Genomic DNA, 7,642 nt, shown 5'->3' with positions numbered 1-7,642 from the left:
ATTGCAAGCTATCGTTTATTAATAGTTACATGTTATTCTATAACACGTTATTACGTAAGATTTCATAGATATGATAATGTAGACTGCTAAACATTCTGCCTCCCTGATACAGCAGAGACTTTTTTGCACTTAAACTGCTTAAAAAAACCCTTCAATACAATTGTAATGTAGGCTAAATAATAAAATTTAATAACTATTTTTCCCAAGATTAAGTTGCTTAAAAATTCCATTTACTACATAGAGATATAATTAGTTATAGAACAAAATATAGTTAAAAATACCACACAATTGATCAAGCTAACTGTTATACATCATACTTTCCTAATACAGTGGACCATTATTTTGCAGTTTTATCGACTTCAAATCAGACATTTACAAAAAAATATTATGTAATATGTTCAAATATGTTATAATTTGTAAATTTTAATGTAATATAAATTACAAGATGTCTTTTATTAATAGTTACATGATATTGTAATATAATGTATTAACAAATTTTTCAAAAGATTGATAGTACTAGTTACATGTTATTTTATAACACGCTATTACGTAAGTTTTCATGGGTTTGATAAGGTAGACTGCTATACATTCTGCCTCCCTAATACAGCAAAGACATTTTTTGCTCTTAAACTGCTTAAAATTTCTCTTTATTACAATTGTACTTTGTAATTTAGTCTAAATCATAAAATTTAATAACTTAATTTACAATTTTGTAAAAAAGAAAATATTCAAACATAGAGATATAATCAGTTATAGAACAAAATACAGTTAAAAATACCATAAAATTGATCAAGGTAATTGCTTTACATCATACTTTCCTAATACAGTGGACCATTATTTTGCAGTTTTATCGACTTCAAATTAGACATTTACAAAAAAAAATATTATGTAATATGTTGAAATATGTTATAATTTGTAAATTTTAATGTAATGTAAATTACAAGTTGTCTTTTATTATAGTTACATGATATTCTAATATACTGTATTACCTAACCTTTCATAAATTTGATAAGGTTAACTGCTGAACATTCTACTTTCCTAATACAGTGGATATTAATTTCGCCCTTTATCGCCTTGAAATCAGACTTTAATTACAAAAATACTATGCTTTATTTTCAAATTTGTAATAATATGTAAATTTCAATTTAATATAAATTACAAGCTGTCTTTTGATATTATTTACATGTTATTCTAATATACGTTATTAAAGAATTTTTTATAAGATTGATAATGTTAACTGCTAAACATTCTACCTTCCTGATTCAGTGGATATTAATTTCGCCCTTTATCGGCTTGAAATCAGAAATTTATTACAAAAATACTATCTAATATGTTGAAATTTGTAATATTATGTAAATTTTAACGTAATTAACATTGTAACCTGACTTTACATAATATTTACATGTTATACTAATATACTGTAATACTTAATTATTCATAGTTTTATCTTATGTTGACTGCTAAACATTCTGCCTCCCTGATATAGCAGAGACATTATTTGTCCTTAAACTGCATAAAATAGCCCTCTAATACGATTATACTTTGTAATTTATGCTAAATAAAATTTAATAACTGAATACAAAATTTTGTAATAGAAAATATGCAAACATAGAGATATAATCAGTTAGAGAACAAAATATAATTAAAAATTACCATAATTTTGATCAAGCTAAACTGCTATACATCATACTTTCCTAATACAGTGGATAATATTTTCGCCCTTTTTCGGTTTGAAATCAGACATTTATTACAAAAACACAACCGGAATGTAATTTGTTTAAATATGTAATAATTTGTAAATTGTAATGTAATATAAATTACAAGTTGTCTTTTATTGATAGTTACATGATATTTTATTATACAGTATTACCTAATGTTTGATAAGATTGATAATTTGCACTGCTAAACATTCTACTTTCCTAATGAAGTGGATATAAATTACGCCATTTATCCGGTTAAAATCATACATTTATTAAAAAACACTGTGTAATATGTTTAAATATGTAATAATTTGTAAATTTTAATGGAATATAAATTACAAGTTGTCTTTTATTAATAGTTACATGATATTATAATGTACTTTATTACCTAATTTTTCATAAGATTGATAATGGTAACTGCTAAACATTCTACTTTCCTCATACACTATATATAATTTACGGCCTTTATCGGCTTGAAATTATGCATTTATTTCAAAAACTCTATGGAATATGTTTAAATATGTAAAAATTTGTAAATTTTTATTTGAATATAAATTACTAGTTGTCATATGTTAATAGTTACATGTTATTCTTATATACTGTATTAACAAATATTTCTAAAGATTGATAATGGTAACTGCTAAACATTCTACCTTCCTGATACGGTGAATTTTTTATGTCGCTCTTTATCGTCTTAAAATCAGACATTAATTACAAAAGTACTATCTAATATTTTTAAATATGTAATAGTTTTTAAATTTTAATGCAATAAAAATTGCAAGCTATGTTTAAACTAGTGACATGTTATTTTATAACACGCTATTACGTAAGTTTTCATGGGTTTGATAATGTAGACTGCTAAACATTCTGCCTCCCTGATATAGCAGAGACATTTTTTGCCCTAAACTGCATAAAATGGCCCTCTAATACGATTATACTTTGTAATTTATGCTAAATAAAATTTAATAACTGAATACAAAATTTTGTAAAAAAATATGCAAACATGGAGATATAATCAGTTACAGAACAAAATATATTTAAACATATCATACAATTGATCAAGCTAACTGCTATACATCATACTTTCCTAATACAGTGGACCATTATTTTGGCGTTTTATCGACTTCAAATCAGACATTTACAAAAAAAAATATTACGTAATATGTTCAAATATGTTATAATTTGTAAATTTTAATGTAATATAAATTACAAGTTGTCTTTTATTAATAGTTACATGATATTCTAATATAATGTATTACCTAATCTTTCATAAATTTAATAATGTTAACTGCTAAACATTCTACTTTCCTAATACAGCGGATATTAATTTCGCCCTTTATGGCGTTGAAATCAGACTTTAATTAAAAAAATACTATGTTATATTTCAAATATGTAAAAATATGTAAATTTCAAATTAAAATAAATTATAAGCTGTCTTTTGATATTATTTACATGTTATTCTAATATACGTTAATAAAGAATTTTTATAAGATTGATAATGTTAACTGCTAAACATTTTACCTTCCTGATTCAGTGGATATTAATTTCGCCCTTTATCGGCTTGAAATCAGAAATTTATTACAAAAATACTATCTAATATGTTGAAATTTGTAATATTATGTAAATTTTAACGTAATTAACATTGTAACCTGACTTTAAATAATATTTATATGTTATACTAATATACTGTAATACTTAATTTTTCATAATTTTGCTTATGTTGACTGCTAAACATTCTGCCTCCCTGATATAGCAGAGACATTTTTGTCCTTAAACTGCATAAAATGGCCCTCTAATACGATTATACTTTGTAATTTATGCTAAATAAAATTTAATAACTGAAATACAAAATTTTGTAAAAAAAATATGCAAACATGGAGATATAATCAGTTACAGAATAAAATATATTTAAAAACATAATACAATTGATCAAGCTAACTGCTATACATCATACTTTCCTAATACAGTGGACCATTATTTTGCCGTTTTATCGACTTCAAATCAGACATTTACAAAAAAAATATTATGTAATATGTTCAAAATATGTTATAATTTGTAAATTTTTAATGTAATATAAATTACAAGTTGTCTTTTATTAATAGTTACATGATATTCTAATATAATGTATTACCTAACCTTTCATAAATTTGATAATGTTAACTGCTAAACATCCTACTTTCCTAATACAGTGTGTAGTGTCAGCTGGTCAGCTGATTTAAAAATATAATTTATTTTAGTATTGTAAAAGATATAGACCACCTGTTTTGTTTTGGTCATTATTATAAAGTTAGTTATCATCTTCTCTCTGTAAATACAATACTATTATTTTGACTAATTACATATCTTTAATTTCTTAATTAGGGAATTATTTAGTAACATATCATCCCCTATATTGGTGACCCCGACGTGATCTTGATGTTGTTCGGATGTTTGTGAGAAAATAAGTATGTCATCAATGTATGGGAAACAAAAATCAAGTCCTGAAACCACTTCGTCGATAAATCTCTGAAATGTCTGTCCAGCATTTCTGAGTCCTAGCCCCATGAAGGGAAATTCGAACAAACCGAAAGGTGTGGTTATGGCCGTCTTAGGGATGTCGTCAGGGTTTACTGGTATTTGGGTGTAAGCTTTTACTAGATCAAACGACCGAAAATGTTATGCACCCACGAATTTGATGATTGAAGTCATGAATGTGACGTACCGGATAGCTGTCAGGAATGGTTCTAGCGTTTAGAGCACGGTAGTCACCACACGGTCGCCATCCATCAGTCCTTCTTAGGAACTAAGTGCAGAGGAGACGACCAAGGTCCATCAGAGCGTCGGGCAGTCCCTTCTTGGACCATACTATCGAATTCGGCTTTGGCGATTTTAAGGCGATCAGGTGCAAGACGGCGAGGTCGGCAAGAGATTGGAGGGCCAGGCGTCGTCTTGATGAAGTGTAACGTATTATGCTTCACCTCACGAGGTGTTCCAGCCGGACGAGTGAGGGTAGGAAACTCAGCAAGCACAGCGTGGAATAGAGAGGACTCGGTGAGGGTCTTCACACTAGGAACAGAGGCATCAGAAGTTTGACATCTTACTGTTAAATTAGTTGTTGAATCAATCAAGCGTTGATTGCGACAGTCAGGAAGAAGTCCATAGTGAGCAAGAAAATCAGATCCAATGATGGGCATGGTCATGGTGACATCAGCGATGATGAATTTCCATGCAAAGATGCGTCGCAAACCTAGATTTAGACCAAAATTTATAAAACCGTAGGTGTGAATTTGTGATGAGTTCGCTGCAACCAAGTGGTAGTCCACGCGTTGTGGTCTGTTTTGTAGTAGGTGACGTGGGTAGCAGCAGAGATCAGAGAACCAGTGTCTATGAGAAATTTAGTACCAGTAACCCGGTCACTGATGAGAGAAGGCGTCGTCCTCCAGTTGAGCAGCCAGTAGACGCCATTATTGACTGCTGTTGGAGTTTAAAGAAAATTTACATGGCTTGATACATTTATTAGCTTTTTTACCATATTTAAAATGAAACCAACATATATCGGAGGAGCTAGATAATGATTTAGAACCATCCTGGCCGTGTAAGTCTGAGCGAGATCAAGGATGATGAGCTGAGAGTGCTGTCTCGATCTGAGAAATCCTATCCGTCAATTCCTTTATGACCAAGGTGAGTTCTGAGTCAATATTTACAGTTTTACGGTTGAGAGAGAACACACTGTAGATGGCAAAGTAAATACACTTACATTCGGAGTTGCGGTGCTTTGAACTGTACTCAAAGGGATGATGGGCTTACCTCAAATATCTTGTCAGCAACATGAGCTAGTTGCTCTAGTGACTGTTCTTGAGGTTGTGCCTGCAGTATTGCTTGGACTTGGCATGGTAGGCGAGTGATCCATAGTTGACGAATAAGATCCTCATGTACTGGAATGTTACCGGAAAGTGATAGTAGATGACGAAGGAATTGAGATGGTTTACGAGATCCCATTTCTTCCTCCGTCAGAATTTGTTTTAGTCGTTGATTGGTACTGAGAGAGAGCCTTTGGATAAGTTCGGTTTTGAGACGCGTGTAAGGGTTGGCTACAGGAGGAGCTTTAATTATATCCCTTACCTCATGAGCGTAGCGACCTTCTAGCTGACTTACAGCGTATTAATTTGGTACATTTTAATCTAATATATTACTGTATTACCTAATTTTTCATAAGATTGATAATGTTAACTGCTAATCATGCTACATTCATAATACAGTGAATATAATTTGGGCCTTTATCGGCTTGAATTCAGAAATTTTTTACAAAAATACTATCAAATATGTTTAAATTTGAAATATTATGTAAATTTTAATGAAATATAAACTACAAGCTGTCTTTTTATTATTAGTTACATGTTATTCTAATATACCGTTATACTTATACCTTCGTGATACGGAGGATATTTATTTCGCTCTTTTTCGGCTTGAAATCATACATTTATTACAAAATACTATCTAATATGTTTTAAAATGTAATAATTTTAAAATTTTAATTTAATACAAATTGCAAGGTATTGATTTGTAATACTTATTCTAAAACAATTTATTACATAATTAATCATAGGTTTGATAATGTAGACTGCTAAACATTTTGCCTCCCTGATGCAGCAGATATATTTTTCGCTATTAAATTGCTTACAAATGCCCTTTATTACGATTATACATTGTAATTTAGGCTTAATCGTAACATTTGTATAACATAATCCACAATTTTGTAAAATAAAATATTCAAACATAGAGATGTAATCAGTTATGTAACAAAATAAAATTAAAATTGCCATAAATTTGATCAAGCTAACTGATATTCATTATAATTTCCTATTACGGTAGATATTAATTTCGCCCTTTATCGGCTAAAAATTACAAAAATACTATGTAATATGTTCAAATATGTAAATTATTGTAATGTAATATAAATTACAAGCATCTTTTATCAATAGTTACATGTTATTCTAATATACTGTATTAACTAATTTTTAACACGCTTTTATAAGCTTCGGTTGTATCTATGTAACGGAATCTTTGAGCATAATTTTCACCAATTTCCACAAGTCTGATTAATGTGAAAAGACCGTCAGGATTAATAAATTATTTTATAGATCCTCTGAGATAGAGCTAGCGCGCGATCTAAGCTAAAGTCTCCATTCAGTATTCTCGGATTTGCTTGACTCTCTTAATATAGTTATATCATAGTAGTCATCCAGTCTCTGCCATTTCCAGTGGTTTCCTTGACAGCCAGATCTCTAAGTACACGATACATGCATGTCCTTTGTTTAGTATAGGATACTTAATACTAATTAAGGTTGTTGCTTTACAGAAACATGCGTAAGTAATTTTATCATACAAAGCCTTTAGTGTTTTTTAACTAATTCCATTTCAAAAATATTCCAAATTTTTCTTTGGATTTTCAATTTTATTTACTATAAAATAAAGTTGAACAAATACAGTTTAATTATTTTACACATTACCGAAGATAGCTAATAAATTAAAATAATAAAAGTACCATAATATGGGTATATTCAAGTCTTAACAACAATAACCATTAATTTTATTATGTATGTGTATGTGTATGTGTGTATATATATATATATATATATATATAAAGAAAAAGTGAGTGCTCTGTGGTGTAGTGGTAGCACATTCACCCGGCAAGTGAGAGATCCGGGTTCGAGTCCCGGCGGAGCAAGTACTTTTTGCGATTGAATGTTTATTGAAATGGAATTAGGCTATTGACATTTATACTATTTAATGTTAATAAAAGTCATTTTGACAGGTATTATGTCTTCCGATCATATGTTAGTTTGCTTATTTAAAACGCATATGTGACAGATACGGCCAAGTACAAAATAATTGAATCGGAAAAAAGTGAGGGTTCTGTGGTGTAATGGTAGCACATTCACCCAGCAAGTAAGAGATCCGGG

The 7,642-nt window shown here is 29.5% G+C and overlaps 1 non-coding gene across 1 annotated transcript; it reads left to right on the top strand.

Annotated features, from left to right (window-relative positions):
* Nucleotides 1-7,336: 7,336 nt before the first annotated feature.
* On the top strand, nucleotides 7,337-7,407 carry Trnaa-ggc. Its single transcript has one exon. It is a non-coding gene; the product is annotated as a tRNA-Ala (tRNA).
* Nucleotides 7,408-7,642: the final 235 nt, after the last annotated feature.

The sequence above is a fragment of the Homalodisca vitripennis genome, chromosome 5 (assembly GCF_021130785.1).
Source record: "Homalodisca vitripennis isolate AUS2020 chromosome 5, UT_GWSS_2.1, whole genome shotgun sequence".
In the NCBI taxonomy this organism is placed as follows: Eukaryota; Metazoa; Arthropoda; class Insecta; order Hemiptera; family Cicadellidae; genus Homalodisca; species Homalodisca vitripennis.
This window is presented reverse-complemented; position numbering and strand designations above follow the sequence as displayed.